We start from the raw sequence: 24,079 nt of genomic DNA, 5'->3' as shown, positions 1-24,079 counted from the left end.
ATCAGCATTCATTATCATATTCATTGGAACTTTTGAGAAGCAAATTTGCAGCCTATGTTTCCTACTAAACTTTTTGTCCAAATCTTTTGAATTTATAGCTCTTTTCTTGGCAAATACATTTCTCCAAAACAAAATGACTGTGATTGCAAACTAGCAGTGACTTATCAATCATGAGTGTTACCTTTCCAACCCCAATGTCTTCAAAATTATATCAGTGTGAATCCACTATTGTTTTCTGTGCTTGCTCTCCCACTGGAACTAACTACTGTAATCCCATTCCTTTCTCCTTTTTCTCCCCTCCACCTTGCCCCCTCCCTCCCTCCCTCCCCACTTTCAAATCTGGCCTAAAGACCTTCCTATTTGATTATGCTTATAATCACCTCAGCCCTCCTTCTCCCGCTGGCTCGAGATCAGACTCCACTACAACAACAACAACAAGATTCCATTTATAAAGCGCCTTTCACGTCAGGAGGACGTCCCAAGGCGCTGCACAGTTGGGTCATGACCCGAGCAGGGGGGAAATGGTCAGGGTGAGGGGAGGGGAGGGAGCGAGGAGGGGGGAAATGGTCAGGGTGAGGGGAGGGATGGGAGGGAGCGAGAAGGGGGAAGAGAGTCGAGAGTGGAGCTGAAGGCTCGGTCAAAGGCTCGGTCCACTACAGTCAAGCGCTCTGGGACGCAATCCTGCGTGAAGGGCGCTATACAAATGCAAGTTGTTGTTGTTGTCCAAATCCTTTAAAATGGTGTGTAGGTTTGGCTTAGTTGGCAGTACTCTTGCCTCTGAGTCAGAAGCTTATGGGTTCAAGCATTGCTTTGGGACTTGGAATTTATATGGCCTAAGCCAACACTTCAATGCAATGCTGGGGATGTGCTGTATTGTCAGAGGTCCCGTCTTTCAGATGAGATGTTAAACCGAAGCCCCGTCGGCCAGTCCAGGTGGACGTTAAAGATCCCACTATTTGAAAAGAGAAGGGAGCTTCTCCTGGTGTCCTAGACAACACTCTCCCAATAAAATTCGTCATTCACTTCATGGTGGTTTGTGGAACATTACTATGTGCAAATTAGCTGTCTTGTTTGCTCCCAAAACACACAGTCACAGAACTTATAGCATATCATGAGGTGCTTCGGATAGGTGTTATATCAAATACACACTATATTCTAGTGTGTATGTGTATGATAATGATAATAATAATAATAATAATAATGTGGTCACTCAATCCACGACTTTGTGGGACACTGCTCTACACAATTGACTGCTACGTTTCACCCACAATATATAGAGTCAATTCACTTTACAGTATATTCTGTGAAGCGCTTTGAGACATCTCAAGGATGTGATCATACACTATATGAAATGCAAGGATTATTATTATTCCTTTGTTGATGATCTTCCAGTTATATCCATTTCACCGCCGATCTGTGAATAGTTCTATGTTGCTACCACTGCTTTGAATTTAATTCTGTGAGGCAGGATGCAATCACCAGTAACCTCCGTGACTTCTGAGCTCTGGTTCTGCTTGCATCTGCTCTGAAAGACCTTGCACTATAAACATGTCAGCAGCACTCACTAACTGTGCCTATCACTCATCATGAGAAAATGTCCCATTGCCGTGAACCTGCAATAGAGTGTTATTTCTCCCATCTGGTAGGAGGCTTTTTGATTGATGTTGGTGTAGTAACTGAACGGGAACTGCACTTTCCACTGAATATACTCTGACGATTATTTCTTTAGAATCGTAGAAACTTAGAAGGCCATTCAGCCCATCGTGTCTGTGTTGGTTCCTTTAAGAGCAATCCTTTCAGGCCTATTTACCTGCCATTCCCCATACCCCTATAACTGTCTCCATTTTAGGTATTTATCTAGTTCCCCTTTGAAAGCTAATATGGATTCTGCTTCAACCACTGCAGGATATTTCCTTATTGTAACTACTCAGTGAATCAAAACATTTCTCCTAACTCCATTTGCTCATTTAATATCTTAAATTGATATCCTCTGCTTACTGATACCAACCAGTGGAAATAATTTCTCCCTATTGATTCTACCAAGACCCCTTGTAAGACCTCTATCATACCACCCCTCAACATTCTTTGTTCCAATTGAAAACGTTCAGTTCCTCCAGCTTCCACTCACCCTGGTATCAAGCCAGTAAACTTATAATAATAATAATCCTTGCATTTGATATAGCCCCTTATCAAGTCATTGAGATGTCTCAAAGGACTTGACAGAAAAACAAAGTGGATTGACTGTGTATTTGGTGGGTGAAACTTGGTGCTGTGAGCATATGATTCCTGGCAGGGCGAAACCTTGGGCAAGTTTTCTTACTCCACAAGCCTGATAGTAACCCTTCAAGAAAAAAAATAATAATATGGTCACTCAAGCCACGACTGCTTGTGGGAGACTGCTGTGCACAATTAGCTGCCGTGTTTCACCCACAAATATACAATCAATTAACTTTACAGTATATTCTGTGAAGCGCTTTGAGACATCTAGAAGACTTGAAAAGCACTATATCAAATGCAAGGATTATTATTATTTATTATTATCAATTCTTAACAAGAGGACAGGGATCAGATTGTAAAAATAAGGGTTAAGGAACTTCCTACTTTTAGAAATTGTTATATATTTTTGGAAAAATGTTAATAATTCTCTGCTGAGAAACAATGGTATGGCTTATTTAAGTACAAAACCAACCACAGATGGTGAAGGAGGAGGCAGAGCTAAAGTTACAGGCTTGCCTTTTCCTTCCTTATTATATTTCCGTATTTTAGATGAGATGTTAAACCGAGGTCCTGTCTAATTTGTCAGTTGGACGTTAAAGACCCTGTGGCACTGCTCAAAGAAAAGGGAGTTATTTCCAATATCCTGGCAAATAATCCCCCAGATAATACTGAACATTCATTTCATGGCTGTTTGTGAGACATTGGTTTGTGTGAGTGGACTGTTGCATTTGCTTACAAAATACATGGTCACTACAAGTTATAGTGAATCCTGTGAAGAGCTTTGAGATATCCTCCCATGTGAAAGGTGCTCTATCAACTGCAAGGTTTATTATTATTATAAAATCAGGCCTGTACTGATGTTTCTATCTACTACCTGAGAGAATGTGAATAAACATGAGTAATGAAGTGAATTGATAAGGTAGATATGCCATTATTGTTATTATTGTCAACTGTAGCAAGTGTGGGTAAATAGGAGCTATTTACAAGGTCCCACAAACAGCTATAAGATGGCTGGGAAGATTGCTATCCACGACACAAGAAGAAATTCCTTTCTCTTTTCAAATTGTGCCATGCGATCTTTAACGTCCTCCTGACCAGAAAAAACCTTAGGTTTACATGTCATTTGAAAGACACCAGTTCTGATAATGCAGTGCTCTCTGTTCCCCCAACACCGTACTGGAGTTTCAGCTTAGACTATGAGCTGAAGTCTCAACGCTGGGCTCAAACATGGCAAAGTCTTCTGACTTTGCGATGTGTTTGTTAGAAAGCCAGGCTGTGATGGATAATAGTTTTGTGATACCAACACAGTAGAAACCCGTTTTTTAGTCTATTGGCAGATCACTTTGTGGGAATAATAGTTCCTTTTTTAAAAAAAATTTGGATAACGATGTGATAAGGCGCTATCTGTGACAGTAGAGAAAAAGATAAATTAGATATCTCTATTTGTTTAATTGTTCCGCCTTTAACTGTTAACGCCTAATAACAACAAATGAAAAAGATAAATCTTGAAGAGAGCCTCAAGGGAAAGCAGTTTCTCCCAGTGTCCTGGCCAACCTCACCAGATAAAATTAGTTATTCACTTCATGGGTTTTAAATTCTCCTTGGGGAGGGGAGAGGAGCTAAGTGGGGTCTCCTTGGAGCTGAATTGGCTCCACGGTGATATGCCTGGCAATGGTATGTTGGAATTGAGCCAGCCCTGTCTCGGTAGTCCAGATCCTGAGCCAGGCAGGTCCGTAGTATTCCAGGGCACTGCTGACGACAGCACAACGAGCCTGGCTCATTGGCAGAAACTGGAAGGACAGACCAGTTACTGGGGGCAGGGAGTCATCTTACTCAGCTCCCATTAACCCTGCAAGCCAAAGCCCTAACAGGTAGGGTGGTCCCAGCTGGACAAGCAACGGCAAAACTTGCTGGACAGCAATATCAATGGCAAACTATGCAGTTTTAGCTGCTTAGACTCCAGCAGTACCCCAACACACAGTCTGGGGTCCTCAAGCCTTGGCTGTTGTCAACCTGCACCTAATACTTTCCGGGATTAGATAAGCAGGATGGGTCCCTCCAGGGAGAGAGTGCACATTCTATTCCAACAATCTATCTTTGGGATTTCCATGTGTAGATAGGATGCATGGAAATCTCATCTTGGTTTGGACTGTTAAGCATGGTGATGGGATTCTGCATGTATCAGATATCCAGCTGTCCAAAAAAATAAATTTAAATCCCTTTAAATGGAGTCCTGTAGCTCAGTGGTTAGAGCACTCGCTTTGCAAGTGAGAGACCTGAGTTCAATTCCAGGCAGGTCACGGCGAAACCTTGGGCAAGTTTCCTTACTCCACACGCCTAATAATAATCCCTCCAAAAAAACAAAAACAATAATAAATTGGTCATTTTCAATCCATGACTGTTTGTGGGACATTGCTGTGCGCAATTGGCTGCCGCGTTTGCCCACAAATATACAGTCAATTCACTTTACAGTGTGTTCTGTGAAGCGCTTTGGGACGTCCTCCCGACGTGAAAAGCGCTATATCAAATGCAAGGATTATTATTATTATTATTGAGTCCCTCCATGGTCTTGCCCCACCATGCCTCTGTGACCTGCCCAAACTGTACTGACGTGGTTGCTCCCTTCGTGTCCTGCTCGCCTGCTTCACAATCGGCAGTCGGGGTTTCAGCCTATTTGTCCCATGGCATAATTCCTCTAACTCGTTTCCTTCCTCACCTTTTTCAAGATCCATCTCAAGACCTACCTCTTTGATTAGGCCTTTGGTCATCTATCTCCTCCCCCACTCTCGGCTACTACCCCCAGCTTGGGTGCCTAGACAGGAATGTTGAGCGCTATGGGTCATCCTCACGATGTGAAAGGTGCTGTATAAATGTACATTTATATACATGTACATTGTACATGTATTGTTGTATGTGAGACATTGCAGTGTGCAAATTGGCTGCCACATTTGCTGCCAAATTCACAGTCACCATACTTTACAATATATCGGGTGAAGCGCTTTGAGAATGTCCTCCTAATGAGAAAAGCACTACACCAATTGCAAGGATTATTTTTTATTAATTTAAATTAACCTCCCAGAAATTGCAGACATCCAAATATATCATTCTTGTTAAACCTAAAAATGCTGGCGCTGAAATTTCATGCGGAGTTAGCAAACTCCCTGTATAGCGACAGGGAGAGGAAACAAAATGATTGCATGGAGCAGGATCACAATGGGAGGTAAAGCAAAATCATTTATAAACGGTAAATCCTGTCATAAAATGGGGTTCAGTGCACTAGGCTGCAGGTGTGATTTATGAGACACTAAACTGATCATAAATCAAGCTGTGTGTTCCTAACAGTATTGTTTAAACATGATATATCAGTTTACGTGAATACAGCAACATGAAGAATGGTAAATTCCACAATCTAGCTCAAATAGAGCTTTGTGCAAGGCTTAGATGTTTGCATATGACTCAGTAGTTCTGTGTGTTGGTATATCATTGAGGTTTTGTGCTAAATGCAAAATATACTTTGTATGAATGCTCCGTTTCATATATTATAGATCGCTCCATCATGGATTGTGTGCTTATAACAGTAAATTAAAAACACAATGGACACGGATTTCCACCAGCTGATCTCATTGTTGTTTCCATATTTGTGCTTTTACTTCCGTATTAGCATGCCTTTTGATATAAGTTTGCACCTGTATAACTCTAGATAGTGAGCACTCTTAACAACCTTTTGTGCAAAAAAAATCATATGTTTTGCATTATGATTGAATATTTAATAAAATTAATTCTCCAAACCTCTTCCTTCGTTCTTATGGTAATTACCTTAAACTTATGCCCTACAGATACTGACTCAGCAACCAGTGGAATAATTTCTCACTGTTCAAGTTATCAAAATCCCTCATAATTTTTAAAAAACTCCACTAGGTTTTCTTTCAATCATTTCTCTCAAACTAGAACAAAGCATACAGCCTGTTAGAATAGTCAGCTATCTCCAGGTAACTTTACTGAGCTGCTCAGTTTGTGCTGATACTAAAGTCTGAGCTCAAACTCCCAAGGTCACAAAAGAGGTTCAGATCAAGATAAAGCCCTTTAGCCTTAGATTTCATCCTTCCAGAATACCCACCCTTCAATCCTAGCATCTTAGATGAGTCCAGCATCATCCAACATCATGCACCCATTTGCAGAAATTATTCTTTCAATGCAGTTTTTAAAAAAAGTCTTCCCTTCCACTCTGTTAGCTGCTCACTTGGAAAATTACCTACAAATAAATAAAAAGGCAGGCTTTGCATTTGATATAGAGCCTTTCACGTCAGGAGTACATTTCAAAGCATATAATTATACAACACAATTTACATTTATATAGAACCTTTCACGTCAGGAGGACGTCTCAAAGTACTTGTCACTTCTGGCTGGGTACCCAAGCTGGGGTTGGGAGCCAAAGTGGTGTGTGTGGGGGTGGGAGGACATGACCAATTAAATATTGCTGACCATAATCCTAATAATTCTTGAATTTTATACAGCGCCTTTCATGTCAGGAAGACGTCTCAAAACTCTTCACAGGATTTACTATAAAATGTGATAACTACATATTTTGTTGGCAAATGTGGCAGCCAATGCATTGCCCAGCAATGTCTTACAAACAGCCATGAAGTGAATAACCAGTTTTACCTGCGAGGGGGATAATATTATTATTTTATAACTTCAATCTGAAGTCCCATTGCCTTGCCCCTCTCTCCCCACCTTCAAAGCTCATATTAAAATTGTATTTTAGGTCAGTTTATTCCCTCCCCCCCCACCTTCCTCTCTTCTCAGCTCCCTAACCCACCCCCACCACCGGGCTTTGAGTTAGCTGAGGATTGAATGCTATCAACTGAGCCAGGCTGACACATAGAATGAAGTGGGCTCAGAAATCAGTAAGGTTTTAACTGACTTTTCAAAAGTTTAGTAGATTTAGGAGAGATTAGAAAGTAGCGAACACAACCTCATTATTTAGAAGAGGTTTAAGCAAGACTGCGTGGAAACTAGATGGTGCACTTTTGCCCTGGTTGGCAGTTATGGGCTGAGCATATGCACTTGTTTTTTCTTTTGCAATGTCTATTATAAGACCTGCCAGCAAAGTCTATTTGCCAGAATTCCACCTCTCTCCCTAGCCACAGCTTGCAATTGAACTTCAGCTGTAGGGACAACTTCAAAATGATTTTAAGAGATCCTAAGGTATGGCTGTTTGTGAGATCTAAAGAGGGAGTTTTGTGAAACGGTAAATAAAATTCATTCATTTCCTTCACAGTTCTGCCAGAACAAAGATAATATGGGAAGGAATTTTATGACCTCGTTGATCATTCGGTCATCTTTTCCCTCTTCACTCCCTCAGGTAATTGGAGTTGAGGTGCTGATCAGCCATGATCTAATAGAATGGTGGAACAGGTCGAGAGGCTGAATGGCCTACTCCTGTCCTATGTTCCTATGCTCCAGTGCCCAGGCATACTTGTCAAGCAGTTTATGATAATAAGCCTTGCATTTGATATTGTGCCTTAGCATGCTGTTGAGACATCTCAAAGCGCTTCACAGATTATACTGTAAATTGAATTATCTGTATATTTGTGAGAGAGATGTGGCAGCCAATTGTGCACAGCAGTGTCCCACAAGTAGTCGTGGATTGAAGTGGCCAAATTATTATTATTTTAAAGGGATTATTATCGTCGGAAAAGCCATCTGCCAATCAACTAACAACCGGGTTCCTACTTACTGTAGGCTCAGAAAAGTGGAGTAAGAAAACCTGCCTAAGGTTTTTCCCTGCCCGGGAATGATCTTTGGGATATCCTGATGTGAAAGATGCTATATAAGTGTGAATTGTATTGTAACTGTACCAAGATAGGTACAGCTTACAGAGGGAATTATGTGAAACGGTAAATAAAATTCATCAGCTCAATGCATGGCTGCATTTAAAGAGGCGACTGGATTTAATTTGCTGTGTGGTAGAATACAAATCAAAAGAGGAAGTGGTTAAGGGCTTAGTGAGACACATCTTCCACCTTGTCCCACAGAAACATGTTTGCGGTTTTGTCAATCCATGAAGTGATGGGCTTTGTTCCCTGATGAAGGACTCACAGTTCTGCCACGACAAAGATAGCTTGATATGAAGTTTTCAATGGAAACAGCATCTTTGACAAGGTGAAAAACAAGTGATCAAATATTTCATTTTGTTATGTGAAAGTTTTTAAGAGTACTGAATAAACAACAAATATACAGAAATAAGAAGCAAACGGAATTACAATTTTAAAAGAAAGTATTTTTTCAGCACTTGTTGCTCTTATGATCGAATACGGATTTATGATGGTTACCGATTATTATATCAGGTCTTGAGCCATCATTGAATCTCTCCAGTAAATTTCATTTCACTGTTCGAAAAGTGAAAAGAATTTCTCCTGCTGTCTGGGCCAACAGTCTCCCAGATAAAATTAGTCAATCACTTCATGGCTGTTTATGGGACATTGCTATGTGCAAAGTCACGGTCATTTACAAAATACACAGTCACTACATTTTCACAATAAATTTTGTGAAGCACTTTGAGGCAACCTCTCGACTTATCTAAGGCAAGGATTATAATTATGTAAGGTTGTTTCTGTCTTAATCAGGAACATTTAGTTCCTGATTAAAAATAAAATGTAATAAATGTAACTGAAAACAATCTTGCAATATACAATCCTTAGCATTATTAACTAGAAAAAAAACTAACAAACAACAAACAGAAACAAAATTCACATGGCATAATTTCTGTAATATGCGCCGTAACCCGTCTGATTACTGCCATGTTTTTTCAGGGCCTTTGTTGTTTCAGTAGTTGACCCAGAAGTTTTTATAACACATGACCAAGTTAATTAATAGAGTCAGGAGCATCTGAAGAACCACTCCTTCGCCCAATTGATGATCACTTGCAAATTCTATCCAGTTAGTGGAAATGTATTATACATTACTGCCAAGTAACATAGTAAATTACTTTCAAAGAATGGATCTGAAAATATGGTTTCTCCGCAAATCAAAGCATATCTTGAGCATCAAATGTTTTTTCGATCCCCAGAGGATTGAATTCAATATCCTCATCCTCACCTACAAGGCCATTCATGGCCTCGCTCCCTCCTACCTCTCTGACCTACTTCAAAGACTTTATCCAATATCTCAGAATCACACCACCATCTATACAAACAAAAATTCTAACGTTACATATTGGCAGACTGACTCTCATCAGATACAAAGAAATATCAGTCATAGGAGAGTAGAGAAAAAACTCTCAGACTCACTGAAGATTACAACAACAGTACAAATCATACCTCTATAACATTGCACATGTGATTGCCAATACACGTAGGGAAACACCATGACTTGGGAGCATCCAAGATCTGCAAAGTTTTGTTCTTCATTTACGCTTCCAACAATGTTGGGACATACAGGAAAGTGATTTGCAGGAAAAAATATTTTGAAAGTAGTACCTCGAAGCAATAATAATAATCCTCATTAATAATCATTATTTATGATTATTTATTATTAATTATTAATATTAATTATTAATAATAAGGTAAACTATAATAAGATTTCAAGATCCTCATCCTCGCCTACAATAATAATAATAATAATCCTTGCATTTGATATAGCGCTTTTCACGTCAGGAGGACGTCCCAAAGCGCTTCACAGAATACACTGTAAAGTGAATTGACTGTATATTTGTGGGCGAACGCGGCAGCCAATTGCGCACAGCAATGTCCCACTAACAGTCATGGATTGAAAATGACCAATTTATTATTGTTTTGTTTTTTTGGAGGGATTATTATTAGGCGGCCTTGCTCCCTCCTACCTCTCCGACCTACTATCCCCCTACCTACCTGCCCGTACCCTCCGTTCCTCTGGCTCCGGTCTGCTCCACATCCCCCGCCCCAACCGCCCTACCATCGGTGGCCGGGCCTTCAGCCTCTCAGCCACTCGGCTCTGGAACTCCATCCCCCAGTGCCTTCGCCTTCCTCCTCCCTTTCCTCCTTCAAGGCCGGTCTCAAGACCTTTCTCTTTGACCGTGCCTTCAGCTTCCCTCTCGACTCTCTACCCCCTCCTTGCTCCCTCCCTTCCCTCCCCTCACCCTGACCATTTCCCCCCTGCTCGGGTCCTGACCCAACTGTACAGCGCCTTGGGACGTCCTCCCGACGTGAAAGGCGCTCTATAAATGGAATCTTGTTGTTTTTTCTTTTTTCTCCTCAAATTGATTTTCAAGCATAACAAGATAAAAGAAGATGAATCGAGACAATCTGTAAGTTGTTTTCTGGTCCACGTTGAAGGAAACAATGTGAGTCTGTTCTATATTTGCCAAGTCTAATGCTGTGAGGAGCATTTTCTAGACATGAGCAATGTGGCCTCGATTCTCTTCCTTCTTGGTTCCAATGCAAACTGATGGATTCATGCCTGAGTGTTAACTTGAATTTGATAACATTGGGCATTCAATTCATGGCTGTTTGTAGGACATTGCTGTGCACAAATTGGCTGCTAGATTCACTTACAAATGCACTTTACAGTCACTACACTTTACAGTAAATCCTGTGCAGCACTTGGAGACATTTTGATCATGTGATAAGGTGCTGAATCAAATGTAAGGATTATTAATCTTGATGAGGATTATCACATCAACAAAAGAATGTGGTCAAAAGCTGTCAATAGTTATCATTCGCCTCAGAGATGAACCTTTCTCCTTTGACCAGTGACTACTTTGGACAACATTTTTTGGCCGTGTGAAATTATCACTGGTGATATTACAGTAAACCCCCAGTTTACTAGATTCCGGGTATACGGAATTTGAACCTCGTGGACTGGGTCTCCCAAAACTGCACTGAACAACCTCACCTTGCTAGCCTTCACAGTGGCCAGAGATATTGACTTTGACTCAGATTGTTTGAATTCCGTGAGATACATAGAAAATAGCTTATTTGCTGTCTTCTGTTTGCGGGATTCAAACATTTACAAAGCTGGTACCAGCATTCACCACGCTGCATTCCCCCCCCCATCCTCTCCCCCCCCCCACCCCCCACTTGTGAATTGTTTCGTATCGGCAATGGGATGTATTGGTTACTTTTGCTCAAATTAATCAGAGAAAAACAGGTTAGTCCTGATCCATCCTGAAAATGACTTGCAAGGCTCTGCAGAGCTGTGCCAGCACAGATTCCCAGTGGTAAAATACATTACAATACAATACAAAAAAATTTACATTTGTATAGTGCCTTTCTCGTTGGCAGGACATCTCAAAGTGCTCAACAGTAGTGGCTGGGGGTGGGAGCCGAGGGGGTGGGGAGGGGAAAGATACACAGTCTGATACAGACAGAGAGTTGATCATACTCTGCCTTTAGTGCTGGTTCCAGGCACCAACATAAAGCAAGTTGAATATTTTGCATTAATTTATTTAACTATTTTACAAGACGAAGTGGGAGATTGTGAAGGTTGAGCTTTAACGTGGAATTAATTGGCTCCATTGTCTGATACGTCATCACAATCTCAGCTGTGATGCAGCCACATTTAACTAGTCATGTGATAGTACTCAACATCTTGTTTTCATAGAAATAAATGTTGATTAACGAATGGTTTTGAGCCTTTATCATTCCTTGAGAACCTAAGAGTGAAACAAAGATGTAGCATGAATGTAGCAGATAAAAGCTGTGAGCAAATTACTGCGAGAAATCTGAGTTCGCCTACAAAATTCACAGTCACTACACGTTAGAATAAAACCCATGAAGTGCTTTGAGATGTCCTCCTAATGTGAAAGGCACTATATCAAAAGCAACGATTATTATTAACTATTATTAATAAACAGTAGCTGTTTATTCTTTTCTGAATATTGCATATTGCACGCAGAATATATATTACAAATAAAAGTATACTTTAGAGAAATAAATACAGCTAAATGTCTTTCCTGCAAAGCTGCAATATACTGAGTATTTTTTCATGATGATTTCTCCTCTGTTGAAGGCTGGGTGCTTTGCTTGGGTTCTTTGACCAATGTCAGTCCTTAGTTGTGCCCATGTATAGGGAGTGTTGGTCAGACATTGCACCATCATAGCTTAAGCAAGCTTAGTTCTTACTCAGTGCCTATCATATATGCTTCCTGGAAAGGTCAACAATCTGGAATATGAACACTAGCCAATTTCCCCCCTCCATTGCCTGGAGATAACAATGCCAATTGTAGTATCTCAATACAGTCAATTCACTTTACAGTATATACTGTGAAGAGCTTTGAAACATCTCAAAGATGTGATAAGGTGCTATATCAAATACAAGGATTAGTATTATTATCATTATTATTATTATTATCTCCACAACCTGACTTTGGATAACTCAGAAGATCCATACAGAGGCAGAAGGCCCATCAGCCCTATTGGATCTCATCCTCGCAGAATACTCGCTCTACAATGCCAGTCTAGTATCAAGCAGTTTTTTAAATGACTCACTTCAGATCAGGATTTGAACCTGCGACCTTCCTTGTGTCTATTGCTTATTGGTACACCACAGAGTGCATTTATTTATAAGCTATTGGGGGAGAGTTATCAGACAGTCCCAAAGCATCATAAAAGCACTTACTCGAAGTGATAGAAGCATTACATTCTTCTCAGAACCTCCCCCGTCAAACTCTCATTGACGCCAGAGCTATCTGTGTCTGTTGCTACAAAAATAACCAAATGAAAAATGGGGCCTGATCTTCATTCTAACTGTTACTGCAATAACAAAGGCATCCTGTGACTGAGGAACGTTTCACTTTGAACACGCAGTAACCTAAGCATCTATCTGATTAATTGCTCTTTGTGGGCAGTCAGGATTTAATAGAGTGAGAAATACATTATTGCTACGTTATTTGTTTAAGAGAATGAGTGCCGCCTGATTCAAAATGATAGGGTTTCCGGCTGATTGAAATACCATTTGCTAAGCAGATTTGTTCGTTTCTATTGCCACAAGTAGTTAGTATTTGAAACCAAAAGTTCCACCCCTCAAAATCCCCCATTAAAAAACGAGCTGAGTTTCCATTCTTAAAATCTACCCAGAAACAAAAGCACATGATTCTCTTGATGTTCCACAGACACCATCTGTGGTAGTTTACTGAATATAGATGTTCAAGAACTTAGAGGTGTCTGACGGAAAGTTTATGAATTTTAAATGACTTTTTTGCTTTGTTTTTTGATGGGACAAGAGAGGGTTGACCAAATGAACCAAAGCCTGGGAATGAATACCAAACAGACACTTCCATATTCCTATTGAAGAATTTCGATGAAAACAGACATTTCAAAGTTGCATCCTTCCCCTTGTCCTATGGTTCCCTTGCCACAGCGAAACAACAGCATATTGCAGATGGTTCGGTTTTGTGAGTGCTCTGTCCACATTTGGTGGAACTGATTAAACAGAAAAACACCACCATCTGCCCTTTCTTCCAAATAAAATTGCTCAGGCAGATGCTGACATCCTTGTGGATGATTGATTCATTTTTGACGAGGAAGAGATACCTCTGAGGAATTCAGCTGCCTAATGCAAATACAGTGCTACTTTATGAGTGTAAACTCAGCTCCAAGTGTTTTGATTTGGATGCAGCAGGTGAGCAGAGGACACATTAATAACAAGCAGCCATTCAATTCCCAGGAGTAAGTGGCACTTGTGCAGTTAGAGGCTATCCTTTCATTGTTAAAGTTGCGTTCGTGGCTGTACCTTCATTTCGGGATGAAAACTGACAGCTTGCGATTAAAATATACAAAAATATGCAGCGCGCAGCTCCTAATACGGAATAAACATAAACCCTTATAGTATTCGAAACAGACACTAATCTCAGAATGTCCTTTCATTTCTATTCATTATAATACCAAATTTTGGTGGAGTCCATTTTGTTTGCAAGATTGTAAACAGCCTGATGAGTTTAGGCAATTGATGCATAAAGTCCTTTATTTTTCTGTGTCACCAAGTTGCCATTCAAACCTATACACGTTTCCGTTTTATTGCAGAGTGCTCTGTGCCCAAATCAGTAGGTATGTTTCTGCTGGTGAAGTGAGATAACGAACCTCTGCTGATAGAATTAGAAGCTGCTTAAAGATTTCTTAATTTTATGCTCATCTAAACCATTTCCATCTATATTGTCCATTTCTCTCTGAGTTGTAAACAAAATATGGATTATCTCCATTTTCTTTCCCCTTATGAGAACAAGTTCAGCTCTTTAAGCCTCTTCTCATAATTTGGAGTGTTTCGTATCAAAAACATCCTTGACACCCTTTTTCTGAACCATATCCAATGCCTCAGTGTAGTTTGCAAGGCAGAGTGCCAACCAAGTGATGAGAAGTATGCTTGTGTTAACAGGCAGAGTATATGTTAAACCTCATGATTTAAAATGTGTCCTCACTAATGAGCTGTGTATAAAGTTAAAACAACATTTCTGTTTAGAGTTAAACATCCTTTCCGCACGTCCCAGGACAAGTTAGCAAATAATGGGATCTAATTTGTGATATTTCTTAAATGGAATTCCTTAATAAGGCCTGAATGGAGGTTCCCTCCGACAAACAGAATGATGTTGCACCTGGCTGCTCTATTCTTATTCTGGGGCTATCTCAGGATGTGGGAGACACTGGTCAGGCCAGGATGTAGTTCCCATCTCTTGTGGTCCTTCCCTAAGAGGATGGTGGTGGGGTCTTCTCTTTAAACAGTTGCAGTCCTAGTGCCAATGGCTTTCCCAATGACGGCATTGGTTATTGAAGGATTTTGGCTCAGTGACAATGTTTCCGAAGCACATAAGTCGATGACATCGGTAACTGGATTCCTTATTAAGAAATTCCGTTAGGAAGTACCGAAAATTAGATTCCAATATTGATGCAAGACAGTCAGAATTCAGCTGGTTCTGAACTTGTCCATAGATAAAATTACATGTCACAGAATAGAGTTAATTACACAAAACATAATTTTATTAGCTCTTAAAATATTAATGCCCTAAATCTAAAGTAGTTTTATGCTAAAAAATTTCTGATGTAGGTAGTCTGCTGTATCGCATTTTACAGAAATTGCTTTTTCTCCTGGTACAATGGTGCAAACAATAATGATGATAATGATCTTTGCATTTGATATAGAGCTTTATCACGTCATTGAAATGTCCCAAAGCGCTTCACAGAATATACTGTAAAGTGAATTGTCTATATTTTGTGGGCGAAACACAGCAGCCAATTGCGCACAGCAGTGTCCCACAAACACTCAAGGATTGAGTGACCAACTTATTATTATTATTAATAATTTATTTATTTCAAAGGGATGATTACCCATTTGCCAATTGACTAATAACCGGGTTCCTACTTACTACTCTTAATAATAGCCAAACAAAGAGAGTTTAGGTGAACTTGGTGAACTGGGTACAGGTTGGTCATTGGTGTCCATGCACGGAGCTGATTACTAAAGAAAGATAACCCACACATGTCTCTCCTAAAATGAATCCATGTGGATTGGGCTCCTATGTCCCAATTGTCTTTCCAGGTTGTAACGCATGTGCCAAAGACAAATAGTAGCAGCAATAGACTCATTTACTATCCAGCCCCATTGGGACACATAAGGGATCGAGTTAAAGAATTGAATCCTGTTGACCCTCATCCTATCCAGTTTAGTTAAATTGAAGTACTGGAGGGGAAAAAAATGAAAATATGTCAAGTGCGGATTATAGCCTGAAATTCAATCTAGCGGCCCACTGCGTGCAGGCACACGTTAATAAAGTGTGCTTAATGCAACTTAATGCAACTGTGTCAGAGTTTGCCATTCTGTTTGCATGTGTTGTCACTTAACTAACATTCCTATTTGGTTCCAATACTTATTGTGGACGTTTTGAAGTTCTGGCAACAGTGACCAACCACATGGCCAGCAGTGAGACTGCAACCCCTTAATTTCACAGTGAAGAAGATGGCTAATTTTTAATGTGTAGCTATCTTCTCTCCTCTGATTGTCTATTGATTCCTCAGGAGATTCTGCCTCTCCCTCATTAGCAATCAGGCACTTATTTGCAGTGTAGAATTTAGATTAAATAGTTTTGCTATGGGTCAAAGTCCAACATCTCAAACAGTGTCAACATAATGAAAAGGAACCCAATCAAAGAACTGAAAGACCATCAGTTTGATTCGTGACATAGTCAAGGAACACACGTGGCCTGCATCACACAACTGGATTCATTAAGAAAAAGACAGAAAATGCCAGGCTCAGGTGAAAGGTAAACCAGGTGACATTAAACTAGCTTTCTCTTCTAGATACTGATCAAACTACTATGGATTTCCAGCAACTATTATTTTTAATTCAGAATCCTTTCATTTGCATTATTCTTTTGTATTTCTATACCCATATACGTTGTTGTTGTTTTAAATCTATTAAGTTGTCGGGCTCCGCCGCTGTTCAGCATTCCAAGATGCTGCCTTGCATGTAGGACGTTATATAAAGACAAGTTGTTGTTGTTGTTGCTGTTGTTGTATTAATCAATTCCACAAACCCGGAACCGATTTTTTGTATTTTTCCTGTTAGTAATTTTCAGCCAATGTTTCTCACCTCTTTAACATCGCCAGACTACGGCACTACCTCACCCCTCACGCTGCTGAAACACTGATCCACGCCTTTACCACCTCAAGGCTGGACTATGGGAACTCTCTCCTCGTCGGCCTTCCCGGCCACCTCCCTCCACAAGCTGCAGGTCATTCAGAACTCTGCAGCTCGTGTACTGTCCCGCACCAGGCTTCGGGACCACATCACTCCCACCCTCGCTCGCCTCCACTGGCTCCCCATCCCCAGAGGATCGAATTCAAGATCCTTATCCTCACCTACAAGGCCATTCACGGCCTTGCTCCCTCCTACCTCTCCGACCTACTATCCCCCTACTTACCTGCCCGTACCCTCTGTTCCTCTGGCTCTGGTCTGCTCCACATCCCCCGCCCCAACCGCCCTACCATCGGTGGCCGGGCCTTCAGCCTCTCAGCCCCGAGGCTCTGGAACTCCATCCCCCAGTGCCTTCGCCTTGCTTCCTCCCTTTCCTCCTTCAAGGCCGGTCTCAAGACCTTTCTCTTCAACTGTGCCTTCACCTCCCCTCTCAACTCTCTACCCCCTCCTCGCTCCCTCCCTTCCCTCCCCTCACCCTGACCATCTCCCCCCTGCTCGGGTCACGACCCAACTGTCCAGCGCCTTGGGACATCCTCCCGACGTGAAAGGCACTCTATAAATGCAATCTTGTTGTTGTTGTTAAGAGGCAATAAATGCAGATGCACCAGGATCAGCAGGTGTATCTCTAGGGATCCAGAACTAGAGGCCAAAGTTTTCGAATCAGAGCTGGGAGGTCCAGAACAGAGATTAGAAAAAACCTTTTCATACAGAGAGTGGATGGGAGTGTGGAATTCTCTCCCACAGTCAGTTGTTGGGGCAGCAACCATGGACACATGGCTAAGGGAAAATAAAGGTGAAGGAACAGACCAAGATATAGGATGGTCACATGTGAGGTACAGACACCAGTCAGACATGATGGGCCAAATGGCTTGTTTCTGAGCTGTACTTTCTATGATTCTCAAACGCGGTGCCACCAAAAGCAGAGCTGCCAGGTATGGAAGAGGTTTGCCAGCAATGTCAGGCCGGTAATGGAAAAAAAGATTCTTCTGCCAGCGGACTACCCTGGACTAGTTTTGGTGCACGTCTCTTGTTGTCTCCACAGTGAGATGAGTGAACAATGCAGGTGAATCATTCATTCTCTCAGTGAATGAAGATATCTAAGATTTTAACGACTACAAATTCTCATAAAGAAGGATACTGATGAACTTGAGGTGAGTTAGCTATGCTCAGCTAATAACAATAATAATAATCCTTGCATTTGATATGGCTTCTTATCACGTCTTCGAGACGCCTCAAAGCGCTTCACAGAATACACTGTGACTGTATATTTTATGGGGGAAATGCGGCAGCCAATTGTGCACAGCAGTGTCCCTCAAGCTAGTTGTAGAGTGAAGCAACCAATTTATTATTATCTTTTTGAAAGAAACAACTGGGTTCCTACTTACTGCTAGGTAAACAGAGGCGTGTAGCGTGAGGAAACCTGCCCAACATTTCGCCCCACCCACGAATCGAACCCAGATCTCTCGCTTGTGAGACGAGTGCTCTAACCACTGAGCTACAGGACTCCACGTGGGTACTGCAGGTCATCCCCACTCCCTCTCCCTCTGCACCACAACTTGTGACTGAGACTTCAATTTACTATACCTCTAACCTCTGGAATTCTCTGTCTCTATCCCTCCACCTTGCCCCCTCTTTAACTGTCATTAAATCCCACCTTAAAAACTACCTCTTTGACTGAATCAATGGTCACCACCCCCTTTCCATTCTTCAATGCTCAGCGTCTGACCCTGTGAATGAACAGCGCACAGAGACTTTATCCTATGTAAAACATGCTATATAAATGCGAGTTGTTGTTACATCAAACAAATTGTTGGAGTCCTGGAGTCAAAGTGAATGTACTGAACTCTTGTTCAGTGTAACATTTAAATAAGTGGTGAAAACACACAGTCTGAGTTGCAGGAGTGGTAAGTGTATGCACAAAACACCTTTTCATTACATTTTACAGTAAATCCTGTGCAGGACTTTGAGATGTTCTGCTAATGTGAAAATAAATCAAATGCACTAATAATAATCCTTATAGTAATTCCTGTATTTTCCGAGTCTATGCACAAAATACACTTACATTGGGAGATTAATAATTCTTATTATCAAAATTATCTTTTTGATCTTATCTTAATTATCTTGTCTTATTATCTTTTATTATCTTTTACAAATGCTAATCCACTAACTGTTTATCTAAATGGGTCCGTTTAACACCCCATCATTCACTAACTACCAGTCTAGCTGTGTAAATTTCCTACTTTAAACTCATTAATAAAGTACCTTCAATGGTCCTTTTAGAAAGCGATTGAAAGGGAACATTTTGAGAAATAAACCTTTTATACTGGAGCACACTTTATGGAACTTCTTTTAAGTGCCTACGCTGCATAATTGGTAGAGATTCAGTGATCTACTCGAGACTAAACTGCAGTAGAGGAACCCAAAGGAATTGCCACTTGTGCTAAACAACATACTCCAAAACAGATGGCTGTATTTTTCAGACATTTTATAAAAGAACATCATCAATATCCCTGGGCCTCAGCCTAAACTGCTAGAATATTTGATCTTTCTTGAACAAAATTCTGCATTATTTATCATCACACATTATAGTAAATCCTACAAAGTGTTTTGAGATGTTTCGATGATGCGATAAGGTGCTAATTAATAATAATAATAATCCTTGCATTTGATATAGCGCCTTATCACGACTTCGAGTCATCTCAAAGTGCTGTAACAGAATATACTGTAAAGTGAATTGACTGTATATTTTGTGGGCGAAACGCAGCAGCCAATTGTGCACAGCAGTGTCCCACAAACAGTCGTGGATTGAACTGACCAGTTTATTATTTTTATTTTTTTGAACGAAAGATTGCCCCCGGAAAAGTGATCTGTCAATCGACTAACAACCGGGTTCCTACTTACTGCTAGGTAAACAGAGGCGTATGAAGTAAGGAAACTTGCCTAACATTTCACCATGCCGGGAATCAAATGTAAGGATTATTGAATAACAATGAGGAACATATATGAAGACATATCATTCAGCTCTCTTGAGCTCATTTCAGTCTTTGAGCTCTCTTCCAACAGTGCGATCTGCCTGAGTTTCAGAAGAAATCAAATGTTCACAATTAAAGTATATTGAAGATGCTCTCTCTGATTTTCTGAATGCATGTTTACACTTTCTAAAGTTGTTGAATGCTTAGCATTTCAGTGTCACTTTCCTAGATCAACCTAGTACAAGGTCTCAAACAGACAACCACAATCCAGCCTTTATCCTTCTAGCCCGGAAGTGATAACCAGTGTGTCCTTTCAATACTCAACTATGGGATAACAATCATGGTATTTCTTAATCAAATTCTTCTTATATATTTTGAAGGGATTATTACCACAAGAAGAGCGGTCTACCAATTGACTTAACAACTGGGTTCCTTACTGCTAGGTAAACAGAGGTAAAGAAGCTTGCCCAATGTTTTAACCCAGGTCCTTTTGCTTGCGAGGTGAGTGCTTTATCCACTAAGCTACAGGACTCCATATTCTGTGAAACGCTTTGAGACAATAACAACAACAACAAGATTCCATTTATAGAGCGCCTTTCACGTCAGGAGGACGTCCCAAGGTGCTGAGACCTCTCATCAACGTGATAAGGAGCTATATTAAATACAAGGATTATTATTATTATTAGATAAAATTTATCCAATAAGGAAGCCCATTAGATTTAGGGGATCCCATCTAAGCAGATTGGCACAATTTAAATCCGATTCTGATTTCCCACTTGGATTCTTTATTGATGAATCCTGTTAAAAAATGCTGCAAACTAGATGCCTTATTTATTTTATTTGTTAATCTGTTGGTAGAATAGCAAACACGAACTGTAATTCTATTGCAAGCAACACCAGTTGAGGCACACAGCTACTTTAAAAGCATTCAGTTCAGTACATCCCTCCTTGTGCAAATAGGGTTTAATAGATTAGAATACAGTAGGTCAAAGTGACTGTAAATAGGCAGATCAAATGCAATAATATTGCATCGTAGAAGCATCTGCTTGCGGCTACTTTGATTTATTAGATATAAAATGCATCAATTCTTTATGAGGATTCTGGTAGGAAATAGCAATTTGCTTCATACCTTGTAGAATAGCCGGAGCTAGGTAGGCTGGTTAAATTACACTGTTGTAATTGTCACTGAACAAAGACAGCAGCGAGGCAATATTCTACCAATTTCATGTTTATAAAGCTACTGATGAAACTCGGGCCTCATTCCCCCCAGTTGCAATTAGTGTAAATGGGATTAAACCTATCGCATTTCATGCAGGCAGACCCCCCAGCCACCTGGGAAGAGGCTGATACCAAACTAATTTTTCACCAGTGATGTGAATGTCCAGAATGATTGGGGCTGTGTGAGACTCCATGACAACCTCAATTTACAGCTGATTCTGCCAGGAGTCTGTTTGTTCAGATATGAGAAAAAAATAATCTGTAGTCATTTAAGAAAAAAAAAATCCTGAAAATAAGCTCCTGCACATTTCTGGATTTGATTGGTACTACACAAAGGATCTTACAATTTTTTTGTTAATTTAAAACGGAATAATTTCCTCTTTGTTGTTTTACATAAGCTGTCTTCTGATGTCTGTGCAGAACTCCAAAGCACCACCACTATAGTTTGTCTCTGTGTTAAAAAAACTGCTTGGAAGAGTGCTCGGAAAAGTATTTTTATGAAACTGTTATTCTTTGTTTGTGATGTAAATCCTGGCACAGTTATGACGCCAGCATGACAATATAATGCAAAGTTTTTGTGTTTCTCTCCCTGGAAAGCTAAATATTCTGGAAAGCCTTTTTCATGAAGCGAGTGTGTTTATATACCAGTATATAAACACCTTTTATAACATCACAGATCTCCACTCTCTGGAACACTATCCCGGAATTCCTCCATCTCACTCCTTCCCTCACCTTGTTCAAGATCTACCTCTTGGACTGCACTTTCGGTCATCTTTCCCCTCCAACTCCACTCAGCTCCTACCCCTCCAACTCAGGTGCTAAGCCAATAAAAATAATAATAATCCCCTTGCATTTGATATAGCGTCTTATCATGTTCGTCTCAGCGTCTCAGACATCTTCGAGCTGTCACAAAATGCTTCACAGAATATACTGTAACGTGAATTGACTGTATATTTTGTGGGCAAAACGCAGCAGCCAATTGCGCACAGCAGTGTCCCACAAACAGTCATGGATTGAAGTGACCAATTTATTAATACATTTATTTTTTTTGAAGGAATTATTCCCCCCGGAAAAGCAATTCACCAATCGACTAACAACTGGGTTCCTACTTACTGCTAGGTAAATAGAGGTGTGTGGAGTAAGGAAACTTGCCCAACATTTCTCTCCGCCAGAAATTGAACCCAGGTCTCTCGCTTGCGAGGCGAGTGCTCTAACCACTGAGCTACAGGACTCCTGTAACAATATTGTTAAGTGCCTTGGAAAGGCTCCATCAAAATTTGCATTGTGTATTATATTGTCACATGTGAAGCTCTTTTTCGAAACTGAATAGATTCTTCAAAAACGACACTAGTCTTTTTATTAAATAATCACTCTAATCCTCTGCCTTGTTGCTGTGATCTTCTGTGGTGGTAATGTACCATTTTACCACAAGATGACTCGCATTCCTCTTCTTCTTATAGGGCTTGCTGGTATTAGTCAAGTCCCACACCAGGACTTTGAACTCACAATTAAATTGACATTCCGGTGCAGGCTTGTCAGTGATCTGCAAAAGATCACAAGATTAACTTGGGTGAAGAAGGCTTTTTGGCCCATTCCATCTCATCCCATTCTTCGGATGAGACAATAATTGGCTGTCTCGTTTGGCCCACAAAATATACAGTGAATTCACTTTACGATATATTCCGTGAAGTGCTTTGAGACGTCTCGAAGACGTGATAAGAGGTTATATCAAATGCTAGGATTATTATGTAATTTTCTTCTGTACCTCTCCTTTAACCTTGTGATCTTGTAAAATGTATCAGCTGAAGAACTGCATCTGAGGAAGCAGAATTCAGAAAGATCTAAATGGGCCCAATCCCAGTGAATCAGAACTTGAAGATGACATTTGAGTTAATGGAGTTAATTCCTATTTTGTAGCCCTTTAAACTAGAATTTTTGGAGAATAAGTAAGGGGTTCAGTAATAAATTAGATGTTTTTCTAACTTTTTTAGTACTGGGGGAACGCTGCATTGTCGAGGTGCTGTCCTTCGGATAACATATTGAATTGATGTTATATTTGCCTGTTCAGGTGATCTTAAAGATTTCATGGGACTATTTGAAAAGAAGGGGAGTTTCTACTGAGGTCCTTTTTGCCCAACATTGCTTGCCATTTTTTCTGAGAAATACGCAATCACTTAACTTTCCATTAAAATCTTGTGAAGTGATATGAGATGTTTCAAATGAATTAACTGTATATTTTGTGTACTTAACCAGCTTGCTGTATGTTTAGGTTGTCTCCGCATTTTGATAAACAACAGATAACAGCAGCACATTTGTAAACCTTTATTCCGCAACCCAATCATTCAATCTCAAAAACACTTCACACCATGGATGCATTATATGAAGATCATTTTATCTTGAAGGAGCATTGCTGCCTCCAGGTGAATGTAACAGTCGATTGCTTTGCTTTAGAGGGGCTGAGCATTCAAATACAAAAGATTTCTTGGTACATTGTGCTTGAATGAGGATGGGTACTGCTGTGGAAATACATTTGCAATTATTTTCCTACGGAGCTCGGGGAGGGAGAATAGAAGTGCATTTTAGTTAAAACGCTGCCGAACCTTTGCCCTGACCTCCTGTTACTTGCCAGTCACAGAGAACAAAACCGGTGATGGAGAATGGAGGTCAAGCCCATTTGTAAAATGCAGGCTCTGCTGGAGAAACACAAACTGCTGCAAAGCAGATGTGATTTCGAAGAACAATTAAATTAAAACAAGCTTGGAAAGTGTGAGATTTGTTATTGTGTTATGTCATCTTCATGAGTTAGGACTCTATTTGGAAATCCGGCTCATTTCTGAATAGGACTTTGTTAAGTGCTCCCGAGATGTGAAGATTCTATGTAAATACAAGTTGTTGTTGTGTAAATCTCTAATCTCTAGTCCAGAATTTTAATCTGTTTCTTAACTAGTTAAATCCTGATATAAATAACTCCTCTTCTCCCTACTCCTCCCCTCCTCCCTGTGTGGTAA

General features: G+C 40.4%; 1 protein-coding gene across 1 annotated transcript in view; it reads left to right on the top strand.

Annotated features, from left to right (window-relative positions):
• Positions 1–24,079, top strand: part of LOC103187128 — a 102,979-nt gene that overhangs the window by 2,575 nt on the left and 76,325 nt on the right. The gene's annotated exons all lie outside the window — the stretch shown is intronic.

This window comes from Callorhinchus milii, unplaced genomic scaffold, assembly GCF_018977255.1.
Source record: "Callorhinchus milii isolate IMCB2004 unplaced genomic scaffold, IMCB_Cmil_1.0 Scaffold3, whole genome shotgun sequence".
Taxonomy (NCBI): domain Eukaryota; kingdom Metazoa; phylum Chordata; class Chondrichthyes; order Chimaeriformes; family Callorhinchidae; genus Callorhinchus; species Callorhinchus milii.
Note: the sequence above shows the minus strand (reverse complement) of the source record. Positions and strands in the feature narration are given on the sequence as shown.